Source organism: Euprymna scolopes, chromosome 29, assembly GCF_053919585.1.
Source record: "Euprymna scolopes isolate OS-2025 chromosome 29, ASM5391958v1, whole genome shotgun sequence".
In the NCBI taxonomy this organism is placed as follows: domain Eukaryota; kingdom Metazoa; phylum Mollusca; class Cephalopoda; order Sepiida; family Sepiolidae; genus Euprymna; species Euprymna scolopes.
In genome coordinates this window covers 64,681,637-64,699,021 of record NC_136510.1, presented here as the reverse complement: position 1 = coordinate 64,699,021, position 17,385 = coordinate 64,681,637, and the positions used below count along the sequence as shown (strand labels likewise).

General features: G+C 13.5%; 1 protein-coding gene across 4 annotated transcripts in view; it reads right to left on the bottom strand.

The window, feature by feature from the left end:
- The window catches only part of LOC145252674 (protein FAM177A1-like), a 96,596-nt gene that overhangs the window by 46,126 nt on the left and 33,085 nt on the right, over positions 1–17,385 (bottom strand). The gene's annotated exons all lie outside the window — the stretch shown is intronic.

Below are 17,385 nucleotides of genomic sequence, written 5' to 3'. Positions count from 1 at the left end.
AATAATATTTTATTATAAATTTATAAACTTGATAATTAGTCAATTAGTAAAGCATTAATAATATTTTATTATAAATTTATAAACTTGATAATTAGTCAATTAGTAAAGCATTAAAAAAATTATTATAAATTAATAAACTTGATAATTAGTCAATTAGTAAAGCATTAATAATATTTTATTATAAATTTATAAACTTGATAATTAGTCAATTAGTAAAGCATTAATAATATTTTATTATAAATTTATAAACTTGATAATTAGTCAATTCGTAAAGCATTAAAAAAATTTTATTATATATTTATAAACTTGATAATTAGTCAATTAGTAAAGCATTAAAAAAATTTTATTATAAATTTATAAACTTGATAATTAGTCAATTAGTAAAGCATTAATAATATTTTATTATAAATTTATAAACTTGATAATTAGTCAATTAGTAAAGCATTAATAATATTTTATTATATATTTATAAACTTGATAATTAGTCAATTAGTAAAGCATTAAAAATATTTTATTATAAATTTATAAACTTGATAATTAGTCAATTAGTAAAGCATTAAAAAAATTTTATTATAAATTTATAAACTTGATAATTAGTCAATTAGTAAAGCATTAATAATATTTTATTATAAATTTATAAACTTGATGATTAGTCAATTAGTAAAGCATTAAAAAAATTTTATTATAAATTTATAAACTTGATAATTAGTCAATTAGTAAAGCATTAAAAATATTATAAATTTATAAACTTGAAAATTAGTCAATTAGTAAAGCATTAAAATAAAATCATTATAAATTTATAAACTTGATAATTAGTCAATTCGTAAAGCATTAAAAATATTTTATTATAAATTTATAAACTTGATAATTAGTCAATTAGTAAAGCATTAAAAATATTTTATTATAAATTTATAAACTTGATGATTAGTCAATTAGTAAAGCATAAAAAAAATTTTATTATAAATTTATAAACTTGATAATTAGTCAATTAGTAAAGCATTAAAAAAAATATAAATTATAAACTTGATAATTAGTCAATTCGTAAAGCATTAAAAATATTTTTTTATAAATTTATAAACTTGATAATTAGTCAATTAGTAAAGCATTAAAAATATTTTATTATAAATTTATAAACTTGATGATTAGTCAATTAGTAAAGCATTAAAAAAATTTTATTATAAATTTATAAACTTGATAATTAGTCAATTAGTAAAGCATTAAAAATATTATAAATTTATAGACTTGATAATTAGTCAATTAGTAAAGCATTAAAAAAATATAAATTATAAACTTGATAATTAGTCAATTCGTAAAGCATTAAAAATATTTTTTTATAAATTTATAAACTTGATAATTAGTCAATTAGTAAAGCATTAAAAAAATTTTATTATAAATTTATAAACTTGATAATTAGTCAATTAGTAAAGCATTAAAAATATTATAAATTTATAAACTTGATAATTAGTCAATTAGTAAAGCATTAAAAAATTTTTATTATAAATTTATAAACTTGATAATTAGTCAATTAGTAAAGCATTAAAAATATTTTATAAATTTATAAACTTGATGATTAGTCAATTAGTAAAGCATTAATAATATTTTATTATAAATTTATAAACTTGATGATTAGTCAATTAGTAAAGCATTAAAAAAATTTTATTATAAATTTATAAACTTGATAATTAGTCAATTAGTAAAGCATTAAAAAAAATTATTATAAATTTATAAACTTGATAATTAGTCAATTAGTAAAGCATTAAAAAAATTTTATTATAAATTTATAAACTTGATAATTAGTCAATTAGTAAAGCATTAAAAAAAAATTATTATAAATTTATAAACTTGATAATTAGTCAATTAGTAAAGCATTAAAAAAATTTTATTATAAATTTATAAACTTGATAATTAGTCAATTAGTAAAGCATTAAAAAAAAATTATTATAAATTTATAAACTTGATAATTAGTCAATTAGTAAAGCATTAAAAAAATTTTATTATAAATTTATAAACTTGATGATTAGTCAATTAGTAAAGCATTAATAATATTTTATTATAAATTTATAAACTTGATGATTAGTCAATTAGTAAAGCATTAAAAAAATTTTATTATAAATTTATAAACTTGATGATTAGTCAATTAGTAAAGCATTAAAAAAATTTTATTATAAATTTATAAACTTGATAATTAGTCAATTAGTAAAGCATTAAAAAAAATATAAATTATAAACTTGATAATTAGTCAATTCGTAAAGCATTAAAAATATTTTATTATATATTTATAAACTTGATAATTAGTCAATTAGTAAAGCATTAAAAATATTTTATTATAAATTTATAAACTTGATGATTAGTCAATTAGTAAAGCATTAAAACAATTTTATTATAAATTTATAAACTTGATAATTAGTCAATTAGTAAAGCATTAAAAAAATTTTATTATAAATTTATAAACTTGATAATTATTCAATTAGTAAAGCATTAAAAATATTATAAATTTATAGACTTGATAATTAGTCAATTAGTAAAGCATTAAAAAAAATATAAATTATAAACTTGATAATTAGTCAATTAGTAAAGCATTAAAAATATTTTATTATAAATTTATAAACTTGATGATTAGTCAATTCGTAAAGCATTAAAAAAATTTTATTATAAATTTATAAACTTGATGATTAGTCAATTAGTAAAGCATTAAAAAATTTTTATTATAAATTTATAAACTTGATAATTAGTCAATTAGTAAAGCATTAAAAATATTTTATAAATTTATAAACTTGATAATTAGTCAATTAGTAAAGCATTAATAATATTTTATTATAAATTTATAAACTTGATAATTAGTCAATTAGTAAAGCATTAAAAATATTTTCTTATAAATTTATAAACTTGATAATTAGTCAATTAGTAAAGCATTAACAAAATTATTATAAATTTATAAACTTGATAATTAGTCAATTAGTAAAGCATTAAAAAAATTTTATTATAAATTTATAAACTTGATGATTAGTCAATTAGTAAAGCATTAAAAAAATTTTATTATAAATTTATAAACTTGATAATTAGTCAATTAGTAAAGCATTACAAATATTTTATTATAAATTTATAAACTTGATAATTAGTCAATTAGTAAAGCATTAAAAAAATTTTATTATAAATTTATAAACTTGATAATTAGTCAATTAGTAAAGCATTAATAATATTTTATTATAAATTTATAAGCTTGATAATTAGTCAATTAGTAAAGCATTAATAATATTTTATTATAAATTTATAGACTTGATAATTAGTCAATTAGTAAAGCATTAAAAAAATTTTATTATAAATTTATAAACTTGATAATTAGTCAATTAGTAAAGCATTACAAAAATTTTATTATAAATTTATAAACTTGATAATTAGTCAATTAGTAAAGCATTAATAATATTTTATTATAAATTTATAAACTTGATAATTAGTCAATTAGTAAAGCATTAAAAATATTTTATTATAAATTTATAAACTTGATAATTAGTCAATTAGTAAAGCATTAAAAATATTTTATTATAAATTTATAAACTACATAATTAGTCAATTAGTAAAGCATTAAAAATATTATTATAAATTTATAAACTTGATGATTAGTCAATTAGTAAAGCATTAATAATATTTTATTATAAATTTATAAACTACATAATTAGTCAATTAGTAAAGCATTAATAATATTTTATTATAAATTTATAAACTTGATGATTAATCAATTAGTAAAGCATTAATAATATTTTATTATAAATTTATAAACTTGATAATTAGTCAATTAGTAAAGCATTAAAAATATTTTATTATAAATTTATAAACTTGATGGTTAGTCAATTAGTAAAGCATTAATAATATTTTATTATTAATTTATAAACTTGATAATTAGTCAATTAGTAAAGCATTAAAAAAATTTTATTATAAATTTATAAACTTGATAATTAGTCAATTAGTAAAGCATTAAAAAAATTTTATTATAAATTTATAAACTTGATAATTAGTCAATTAGTAAAGCATTAAAAAAATTTTATTATAAATTTATAAACTTGATAATTAGTCAATTAGTAAAGCATTAAAAAAATTTTATTATAAATTTATAAACTTGATAATTAGTCAATTAGTAAAGCATTAAAAAAATTTTATTATAAATTTATAAACTTGATAATTAGTCAATTAGTAAAGCATTAAAAAAATTTTATTATAAATTTATAAACTTGATAATTAGTCAATTAGTAAAGCATTAATAATATTTTATTATAAATTTATAAACTTGATAATTAGTCAATTAGTAAAGCATTAATAATATTTTATTATAAATTTATAAACTTGATAATTAGTCAATTCGTAAAGCATTAAAAATATTTTATTATATATTTATAAACTTGATAATTAGTCAATTAGTAAAGCATTAAAAAAATTTTATTATAAATTTATAAACTTGATGATTAGTCAATTAGTAAAGCATTAATAATATTTTATTATAAATTTATAAACTTTATAATTAGTCAATTAGTAAAGCATTAAAAATATTTTATTATAAATTTATAAACTTGATGATTAGTCAATTAGTAAAGCATTAATAATATTTTATTATAAATTTATAAACTTGATGATTAGTCAATTAGTAAAGCATTAAAAAAATTTTATTATAAATTTATAAACTTGATTAGTCAATTAGTAAAGCATTAAAAAAATTTTATTATAAATTTTTAAACTTGATAATTAGTCAATTAGTAAAGCATTAATAATATTTTATTATAAATTTATAGACTTGATAATTAGTCAATTAGTAAAGCATTAAAAAAATTATTATAAATTTATAGACTTGATAATTAGTCAATTAGTAAAGCATTAAAAATATTTTATTATAAATTTATAAACTTGATGATTAGTCAATTAGTAAAGCATTAAAAATATTTTATTATAAATTTATAAACTTGATAATTAGTCAATTAGTAAAGCATTAAAAAAATTATTATAAATTTATAGACTTGATAATTAGTCAATTAGTAAAGCATTAAAAAATATTTTATTATAAATTTATAAACTTGATGATTAGTCAATTAGTAAAGCATTAAAAAAATTTTATTATAAATTTATAAACTTGATGATTAGTCAATTAGTAAAGCATTAAAAAAATTATTATAAATTTATAAACTTGATAATTAGTCAATTAGTAAAGCATTAAAAAAATTTTTATAAATTTATAAACTTGATAATTAGTCAATTAGTAAAGCATTAAAAAAATTATTATAAATTTATAAACTTGATAATTAGTCAATTAGTAAAGCATTAAAAAAATTTTATTATAAATTTATAAACTTGATAATTAGTCAATTAGTAAAGCATTAAAAAAATTATTATAAATTTATAAACTTGATAATTAGTCAATTAGTAAAGCATTAAAACAATTTTATTATAAATTTATAAACTTGATAATTAGTCAATTAGTAAAGCATTAAAAAAATTATTATAAATTTATAAACTTGATGATTAGTCAATTAGTAAAGCATTAAAAAAATTTTATTATAAATTTATAAACTTGATAATTAGTCAATTAGTAAAGCATTAAAAAAATTATTATAAATTTATAAACTTGATAATTAGTCAATTAGTAAAGCATTAAAAATATTTTATTATAAATTTATAAACTTGATAATTAGTCAATTAGTAAAGCATTAAAAAAATTATTATAAATTTATAGACTTGATAATTAGTCAATTAGTAAAGCATTAAAAAATATTTTATTATAAATTTATAAACTTGATGATTAGTCAATTAGTAAAGCATTAAAAAAATTTTATTATAAATTTATAAACTTGATGATTAGTCAATTAGTAAAGCATTAAAAAAATTATTATAAATTTATAAACTTGATAATTAGTCAATTAGTAAAGCATTAAAAAAATTTTTATAAATTTATAAACTTGATAATTAGTCAATTAGTAAAGCATTAAAAAAATTATTATAAATTTATAAACTTGATAATTAGTCAATTAGTAAAGCATTAAAAAAATTATTATAAATTTATAAACTTGATAATTAGTCAATTAGTAAAGCATTAAAAAAATTATTATAAATTTATAAACTTGATAATTAGTCAATTAGTAAAGCATTAAAAAAATTATTATAAATTTATAAACTTGATGATTAGTCAATTAGTAAAGCATTAAAAAAATTTTATTATAAATTTATAAACTTGATAATTAGTCAATTAGTAAAGCATTAAAAAAATTTTATTATAAATTTATAAACTTGATGATTAGTCAATTAGTAAAGCATTAAAAATATTTTATTATAAATTTATAAACTTGATAATTAGTCAATTAGTAAAGCATTAAAAAAATTATTATAAATTTATAGACTTGATAATTAGTCAATTAGTAAAGCATTAAAAATATTTTATTATAAATTTATAAACTTGATGATTAGTCAATTAGTAAAGCATTAAAAATATTTTATTATAAATTTATAAACTTGATAATTAGTCAATTAGTAAAGCATTAGAAATATTTTATTATAAATTTATAAACTTGATAATTAGTCAATTAGTAAAGCATTAAAAATATTTTATTATAAATTTATAAAATTGATAATTAGTCAATTAGTAAAGCATTAAAAAAATTATTATAAATTTATAAACTTGATAATTAGTCAATTAGTAAAGCATTAAAAATATTTTATTATAAATTTATAAACTTGATGATTAGTCAATTAGTAAAGCATTAAAAATATTTTATTATAAATTTATAAACTTGATGATTAGTTAATTAGTAAAGCATTAATAATATTTTATTATAAATTTATAAGCTTGATAATTAGTCAATTAGTAAAGCATTAAAAATATTTTATTATAAATTTATAAACTTGATGATTAGTTATTAGTAAAGCATTAATAATATTTTATTATAAATTTATAAGCTTGATAATTAGTCAATTAGTAAAGCATTAAAAATATTTTATTATAAATTTATAAACTTGATGATTAGTTAATTAGTAAAGCATTAATAATATTTTATTATAAATTTATAACCTTGATAATTAGTCAATTAGTAAAGACTTAAAAATATTTTATTATAAATTTATAAACTTGATAATTAGTCAATTAGTAAAGCATTAAAAAAAATATTATAAATTATAAACTTGATAATTAGTCAATTCGTAAAGCATTAAAAATATTTTATTATAAATTTATAAACTTGATAATTAGTCAATTAGTAAAGCATTAAAAATATTTTATTATAAATTTATAAACTACATAATTAGTCAATTAGTAAAGCATTAGAAATATTTTATTATAAATTTATAAACTTGATGATTAGTCAATTAGTAAAGCATTAAAAATATTTTATTATAAATTTATAAACTTGATAATTAGTCAATTAGTAAAGCATTAATAATATTTTATTATAAATTTATAAACTTGATAATTAGTCAATTAGTAAAGCATTAAAAATATTTTATTATAAATTTATAAACTTGATAATTAGTCAATTAGTAAAGCATTAATAATATTTTATTATAAATTTATAAACTTGATGATTAGTCAATTAGTAAAGCATTAAAAATATTTTATTATAAATTTATAAACTTGATAATTAGTCAATTAGTAAAGCATTAAAAAAAATATTATAAATTATAAACTTGATAATTAGTCAATTCGTAAAGCATTAAAAATATTTTATTATAAATTTATAAACTTGATGATTAGTCAATTAGTAAAGCATTAAAAATATTTTATTATAAATTTATAAACTTGATAATTAGTCAATTAGTAAAGCATTAAAAAAAATATTATAAATTTATAAACTTGATGATTAGTCAATTCGTAAAGCATTAAAAATATTTTATTATAAATTTATAAACTTGATAATTAGTCAATTAGTAAAGCATTAAAAAAATTTTATTATAAATTTATAAACTTGATGATTAGTCAATTAGTAAAGCATTAAAAAAATTATTATAAATTTATAAACTTGATAATTAGTCAATTAGTAAAGCATTAAAAAAATTTTTATAAATTTATAAACTTGATAATTAGTCAATTAGTAAAGCATTAAAAAAATTATTATAAATTTATAAACTTGATAATTAGTCAATTAGTAAAGCATTAAAAAAATTTTATTATAAATTTATAAACTTGATAATTAGTCAATTAGTAAAGCATTAAAAAAATTATTATAAATTTATAAACTTGATAATTAGTCAATTAGTAAAGCATTAAAACAATTTTATTATAAATTTATAAACTTGATAATTAGTCAATTAGTAAAGCATTAAAAAAATTATTATAAATTTATAAACTTGATGATTAGTCAATTAGTAAAGCATTAAAAAAATTTTATTATAAATTTATAAACTTGATAATTAGTCAATTAGTAAAGCATTAAAAAAATTATTATAAATTTATAAACTTGATAATTAGTCAATTAGTAAAGCATTAAAAATATTTTATTATAAATTTATAAACTTGATAATTAGTCAATTAGTAAAGCATTAAAAAAATTATTATAAATTTATAGACTTGATAATTAGTCAATTAGTAAAGCATTAAAAAATATTTTATTATAAATTTATAAACTTGATGATTAGTCAATTAGTAAAGCATTAAAAAAATTTTATTATAAATTTATAAACTTGATGATTAGTCAATTAGTAAAGCATTAAAAAAATTATTATAAATTTATAAACTTGATAATTAGTCAATTAGTAAAGCATTAAAAAAATTTTTATAAATTTATAAACTTGATAATTAGTCAATTAGTAAAGCATTAAAAAAATTATTATAAATTTATAAACTTGATAATTAGTCAATTAGTAAAGCATTAAAAAAATTATTATAAATTTATAAACTTGATAATTAGTCAATTAGTAAAGCATTAAAAAAATTATTATAAATTTATAAACTTGATAATTAGTCAATTAGTAAAGCATTAAAAAAATTATTATAAATTTATAAACTTGATGATTAGTCAATTAGTAAAGCATTAAAAAAATTTTATTATAAATTTATAAACTTGATAATTAGTCAATTAGTAAAGCATTAAAAAAATTTTATTATAAATTTATAAACTTGATGATTAGTCAATTAGTAAAGCATTAAAAATATTTTATTATAAATTTATAAACTTGATAATTAGTCAATTAGTAAAGCATTAAAAAAATTATTATAAATTTATAGACTTGATAATTAGTCAATTAGTAAAGCATTAAAAATATTTTATTATAAATTTATAAACTTGATGATTAGTCAATTAGTAAAGCATTAAAAATATTTTATTATAAATTTATAAACTTGATAATTAGTCAATTAGTAAAGCATTAGAAATATTTTATTATAAATTTATAAACTTGATAATTAGTCAATTAGTAAAGCATTAAAAATATTTTATTATAAATTTATAAAATTGATAATTAGTCAATTAGTAAAGCATTAAAAAAATTATTATAAATTTATAAACTTGATAATTAGTCAATTAGTAAAGCATTAAAAATATTTTATTATAAATTTATAAACTTGATGATTAGTCAATTAGTAAAGCATTAAAAATATTTTATTATAAATTTATAAACTTGATGATTAGTTAATTAGTAAAGCATTAATAATATTTTATTATAAATTTATAAGCTTGATAATTAGTCAATTAGTAAAGCATTAAAAATATTTTATTATAAATTTATAAACTTGATGATTAGTTATTAGTAAAGCATTAATAATATTTTATTATAAATTTATAAGCTTGATAATTAGTCAATTAGTAAAGCATTAAAAATATTTTATTATAAATTTATAAACTTGATGATTAGTTAATTAGTAAAGCATTAATAATATTTTATTATAAATTTATAACCTTGATAATTAGTCAATTAGTAAAGACTTAAAAATATTTTATTATAAATTTATAAACTTGATAATTAGTCAATTAGTAAAGCATTAAAAAAAATATTATAAATTATAAACTTGATAATTAGTCAATTCGTAAAGCATTAAAAATATTTTATTATAAATTTATAAACTTGATAATTAGTCAATTAGTAAAGCATTAAAAATATTTTATTATAAATTTATAAACTACATAATTAGTCAATTAGTAAAGCATTAGAAATATTTTATTATAAATTTATAAACTTGATGATTAGTCAATTAGTAAAGCATTAAAAATATTTTATTATAAATTTATAAACTTGATAATTAGTCAATTAGTAAAGCATTAATAATATTTTATTATAAATTTATAAACTTGATAATTAGTCAATTAGTAAAGCATTAAAAATATTTTATTATAAATTTATAAACTTGATAATTAGTCAATTAGTAAAGCATTAATAATATTTTATTATAAATTTATAAACTTGATGATTAGTCAATTAGTAAAGCATTAAAAATATTTTATTATAAATTTATAAACTTGATAATTAGTCAATTAGTAAAGCATTAAAAAAAATATTATAAATTATAAACTTGATAATTAGTCAATTCGTAAAGCATTAAAAATATTTTATTATAAATTTATAAACTTGATGATTAGTCAATTAGTAAAGCATTAAAAATATTTTATTATAAATTTATAAACTTGATAATTAGTCAATTAGTAAAGCATTAAAAAAAATATTATAAATTTATAAACTTGATGATTAGTCAATTCGTAAAGCATTAAAAATATTTTATTATAAATTTATAAACTTGATAATTAGTCAATTAGTAAAGCATTAAAAATATTTTATTATAAATTTATAAACTACATAATTAGTCAATTAGTAAAGCATTAGAAATATTTTATTATAAATTTATAAACTTGATGATTAGTCAATTAGTAAAGCATTAAAAATATTTTATTATAAATTTATAAACTTGATAATTAGTCAATTAGTAAAGCATTAGAAATATTTTATTATAAATTTATAAACTTGATAATTAGTCAATTAGTAAAGCATTAAAAATATTTTATTATAAATTTATAAACTTGATAATTAGTCAATTAGTAAAGAATTAAAAAAATATTTTATTATAAATTTATAAACTTGATAATTAGTCAATTAGTTAAGCATTAAAAAAATTTTATTATAAATTTATAAACTTGATAATTAGTCAATTAGTAAAGCATTAAAAATATTTCATTATAAATTTATAGACTTGATAATTAGTCAATTAGTTAAGCATTAAAAAAATTATTATAAATTTATAAACTTGATAATTAGTCAATTAGTAAAGCATTAAAAATATTTTATTATAAATTTATAAACTTGATGATTAGTCAATTAGTAAAGCATTAAAAATATTTTATTATAAATTTATAAACTTGATGATTAGTTAATTAGTAAAGCATTAATAATATTTTATTATAAATTTATAAGCTTGATAATTAGTCAATTAGTAAAGCATTAAAAATATTTTATTATAAATTTATAAACTTGATAATTAGTCAATTAGTAAAGCATTAGAAATATTTTATTATAAATTTATAAACTTGATAATTAGTCAATTAGTAAAGCATTAAAAATATTTTATTATAAATTTATAAAATTGATAATTAGTCAATTAGTAAAGCATTCAAAAAATTATTATAAATTTATAAACTTGATAATTAGTCAATTAGTAAAGCATTAAAAATATTTTATTATAAATTTATAAACTTGATGATTAGTCAATTAGTAAAGCATTAAAAATATTTTATTATAAATTTATAAACTTGATGATCAGTCAATTAGTAAAGCATTAAAAATATTTTATTATAAATTTATAAACTTGATAATTAGTCAATTAGTAAAGCATTAGAAATATTTTATTATAAATTTATAAACTTGATAATTAGTCAATTAGTAAAGCATTAAAAATATTTTATTATAAATTTATAAACTTGATAATTAGTCAATTAGTAAAGCATTAAAAAAATTTTATTATAAATTTATAAACTTGATAATTAGTCAATTAGTAAAGCATTAGAAATATTTTATTATAAATTTATAAACTTGATAATTAGTCAATTAGTAAAGTATTAAAAATATTTTATTATAAATTTATAAAATTGATAATTAGTCAATTAGTTAAGCATTAATAATATTTTATTATAAATTTATAAACTTGATAATTAGTCAATTAGTAAAGCATTAAAAAAATTATTATAAATTTATAAACTTGATAATTAGTCAATTAGTACAGCATTAATAATATTTTATTATAAATTTATAAACTTGATAATTAGACAATTAGTAAAGTATTAAAAATATTTTATTATAAATTTATAAAATTGATAATTAGTCAATTAGTAAAGCATTAATAATATTTTATTATAAATTTATAAACTTGATAATTAGTCAATTAGTAAAGCATTAAAAAAATTATTATAAATTTATAAACTTGATAATTAGTCAATTAGTAAAGCATTAAAAATATTTTATTATAAATTTATAAACTTGATGATTAGTCAATTAGTAAAGCATTAAAAATATTTTATTATAAATTTATAAACTTGATGATTAGTTAATTAGTAAAGCATTAATAATATTTTATTATAAATTTATAAGCTTGATAATTAGTCAATTAGTAAAGCATTAAAAATATTTTATTATAAATTTATAAACTTGATGATTAGTTAATTAGTAAAGCATTAATAATATTTTATTATAAATTTATAAGCTTGATAATTAGTCAATTAGTAAAGCATTAAAAATATTTTATTATAAATTTATAAACTTGATGATTAGTTAATTAGTAAAGCATTAATAATATTTTATTATAAATTTATAAGCTTGATAATTAGTCAATTAGTAAAGACTTAAAAATATTTTATTATAAATTTATAAACTTGATAATTAGTCAATTAGTAAAGCATTAAAAAAAATATTATAAATTATAAACTTGATAATTAGTCAATTCGTAAAGCATTAAAAATATTTTATTATAAATTTATAAACTTGATGATTAGTCAATTAGTAAAGCATTAAAAATATTTTATTATAAATTTATAAACTTGATGATTAGTCAATTAGTAAAGCATTAAAAAAATTTTATTATAAATTTATAAACTACATAATTAGTCAATTAGTAAAGCATTAAAAATATTTTATTATAAATTTATAAACTTGATAATTAGTCAATTAGTAAAGCATTAAAAATATTTTATTATAAATTTATAAACTACATAATTAGTCAATTAGTAAAGCATTAAAAATATTTTATTATAAATTTATAAACTTGATAATTAGTCAATTAGTAAAGCATTAAAAAAATTATTATAAATTTATAAACTTGATAATTAGTCAATTAGTAAAGCATTAAAAATATTTTATTATAAATTTATAAACTACATAATTAGTCAATTAGTAAAGCATTAAAAATATTTTATTATAAATTTATAAACTTGATAATTAGTCAATTAGTAAAGCATTAGAAATATTTTATTATAAATTTATAAACTTGATAATTAGTCAATTAGTAAAGCATTAAAAATATTTTATTATAAATTTATAAACTTGATAATTAGTCAATTAGTAAAGCATTAAAAAAAATATTATAAATTATAAACTTGATAATTAGTCAATTCGTAAAGCATTAAAAATATTTTATTATAAATTTATAAACTTGATGATTAGTCAATTAGTAAAGCATTAAAAATATTTTATTATAAATTTATAAACTTGATAATTAGTCAATTAGTAAAGCATTAAAAAAAATATTATAAATTTATAAACTTGATGATTAGTCAATTCGTAAAGCATTAAAAATATTTTATTATAAATTTATAAACTTGATAATTAGTCAATTAGTAAAGCATTAAAAATATTTTATTATAAATTTATAAACTACATAATTAGTCAATTAGTAAAGCATTAGAAATATTTTATTATAAATTTATAAACTTGATGATTAGTCAATTAGTAAAGCATTAAAAATATTTTATTATAAATTTATAAACTTGATAATTAGTCAATTAGTAAAGCATTAGAAATATTTTATTATAAATTTATAAACTTGATAATTAGTCAATTAGTAAAGCATTAAAAATATTTTATTATAAATTTATAAACTTGATAATTAGTCAATTAGTAAAGAATTAAAAAAATATTTTATTATAAATTTATAAACTTGATAATTAGTCAATTAGTTAAGCATTAAAAAAATTTTATTATAAATTTATAAACTTGATAATTAGTCAATTAGTAAAGCATTAAAAATATTTCATTATAAATTTATAGACTTGATAATTAGTCAATTAGTTAAGCATTAAAAAAATTATTATAAATTTATAAACTTGATAATTAGTCAATTAGTAAAGCATTAAAAATATTTTATTATAAATTTATAAACTTGATGATTAGTCAATTAGTAAAGCATTAAAAATATTTTATTATAAATTTATAAACTTGATGATTAGTTAATTAGTAAAGCATTAATAATATTTTATTATAAATTTATAAGCTTGATAATTAGTCAATTAGTAAAGCATTAAAAATATTTTATTATAAATTTATAAACTTGATAATTAGTCAATTAGTAAAGCATTAGAAATATTTTATTATAAATTTATAAACTTGATACTTAGTCAATTAGTAAAGCATTAAAAATATTTTATTATAAATTTATAAAATTGATAATTAGTCAATTAGTAAAGCATTAAAAAAATTATTATAAATTTATAAACTTGATAATTAGTCAATTAGTAAAGCATTAAAAATATTTTATTATAAATTTATAAACTTCATGATTAGTCAATTAGTAAAGCATTAAAAATATTTTATTATAAATTTATAAACTTGATGATTAGTCAATTAGTAAAGCATTAAAAATATTTTATTATAAATTTATAAACTTGATAATTAGTCAATTAGTAAAGCATTAGAAATATTTTATTATAAATTTATAAACTTGATAATTAGTCAATTAGTAAAGCATTAAAAATATTTTATTATAAATTTATAAACTTGATAATTAGTCAATTAGTAAAGCATTAAAAAAATTTTATTATAAATTTATAAACTTGATAATTAGTCAATTAGTAAAGCATTAGAAATATTTTATTATAAATTTATAAACTTGATAATTAGTCAATTAGTAAAGTATTAAAAATATTTTATTATAAATTTATAAAATTGATAATTAGTCAATTAGTTAAGCATTAATAATATTTTATTATAAATTTATAAACTTGATAATTAGTCAATTAGTAAAGCATTAAAAAAATTATTATAAATTTATAAACTTGATAATTAGTCAATTAGTACAGCATTAATAATATTTTATTATAAATTTATAAACTTGATAATTAGACAATTAGTAAAGTATTAAAAATATTTTATTATAAATTTATAAAATTGATAATTAGTCAATTAGTAAAGCATTAATAATATTTTATTATAAATTTATAAACTTGATAATTAGTCAATTAGTAAAGCATTAAAAAAATTATTATAAATTTATAAACTTGATAATTAGTCAATTAGTAAAGCATTAAAAATATTTTATTATAAATTTATAAACTTGATGATTAGTCAATTAGTAAAGCATTAAAAATATTTTATTATAAATTTATAAACTTGATGATTAGTTAATTAGTAAAGCATTAATAATATTTTATTATAAATTTATAAGCTTGATAATTAGTCAATTAGTAAAGCATTAAAAATATTTTATTATAAATTTATAAACTTGATGATTAGTTAATTAGTAAAGCATTAATAATATTTTATTATAAATTTATAAGCTTGATAATTAGTCAATTAGTAAAGCATTAAAAATATTTTATTATAAATTTATAAACTTGATGATTAGTTAATTAGTAAAGCATTAATAATATTTTATTATAAATTTATAAGCTTGATAATTAGTCAATTAGTAAAGACTTAAAAATATTTTATTATAAATTTATAAACTTGATAATTAGTCAATTAGTAAAGCATTAAAAAAAATATTATAAATTATAAACTTGATAATTAGTCAATTCGTAAAGCATTAAAAATATTTTATTATAAATTTATAAACTTGATGATTAGTCAATTAGTAAAGCATTAAAAATATTTTATTATAAATTTATAAACTTGATGATTAGTCAATTAGTAAAGCATTAAAAAAATTTTATTATAAATTTATAAACTACATAATTAGTCAATTAGTAAAGCATTAAAAATATTTTATTATAAATTTATAAACTTGATAATTAGTCAATTAGTAAAGCATTAAAAATATTTTATTATAAATTTATAAACTACATAATTAGTCAATTAGTAAAGCATTAAAAATATTTTATTATAAATTTATAAACTTGATAATTAGTCAATTAGTAAAGCATTAAAAAAATTATTATAAATTTATAAACTTGATAATTAGTCAATTAGTAAAGCATTAAAAATATTTTATTATAAATTTATAAACTACATAATTAGTCAATTAGTAAAGCATTAAAAATATTTTATTATAAATTTATAAACTTGATAATTAGTCAATTAGTAAAGCATTAGAAATATTTTATTATAAATTTATAAACTTGATAATTAGTCAATTAGTAAAGCATTAAAAATATTTTATTATAAATTTATAAACTTGATAATTAGTCAATTAGTAAAGCATTAAAAAAATTATTATAAATTTATAAACTTGATAATTAGTCAATTAGTAAAGCATTAAAAATATTTTATTATAAATTTATAAACTTGATGATTAGTCAATTTGTAAAGCATTAATAATATTTTATTATAAATTTATAAACTTGATAATTAGTCAATTAGTAAAGCATTAAAAATATTTTATTATAAATTTATAAACTTGATAATTAGTCAATTAGTAAAGAATTAAAAAAAAAATTTATTATAAATTTATAAACTTGATAATTAGTCAATTAGTTAAGCATTAAAAAAATTTTATTATAAATTTATAAACTTGATAATTAGTCAATTAGTAAAGCATTAAAAATATTTTATTATAAATTTATAGACTTGATAATTAGTCAATTAGTTAAGCATTAAAAAAATTATTATAAATTTATAAACTTGATGATTAGTCAATTAGTAAAGCATTAAAAATATTTTATTATAAATTTATAGACTTGATAATTAGTCAATTAGTAAAGCATTAATAATATTTCATTATAAATTTATAAACTTGGTAATTAGTCAATTAGTAAACCATTAATAATATTTTATTATACATTTATAAACTTGATAATTAGTCAATTAGTAAAGCATTAAAAAAAGGGTCATAAAGGTTGTGCATTTTCATATCTAAATTCTGTATTCTTTATTGACAATTCTCTTACAGATCAGGCATTGTAACAGGATATGATGCAACAATAGTGTAATGTTTCTGAAATTCTGTACAATGTATTGAATTGAAATTCTGTACAATGTATTGAATTGAAATTCTGTACAATGTATTGAATT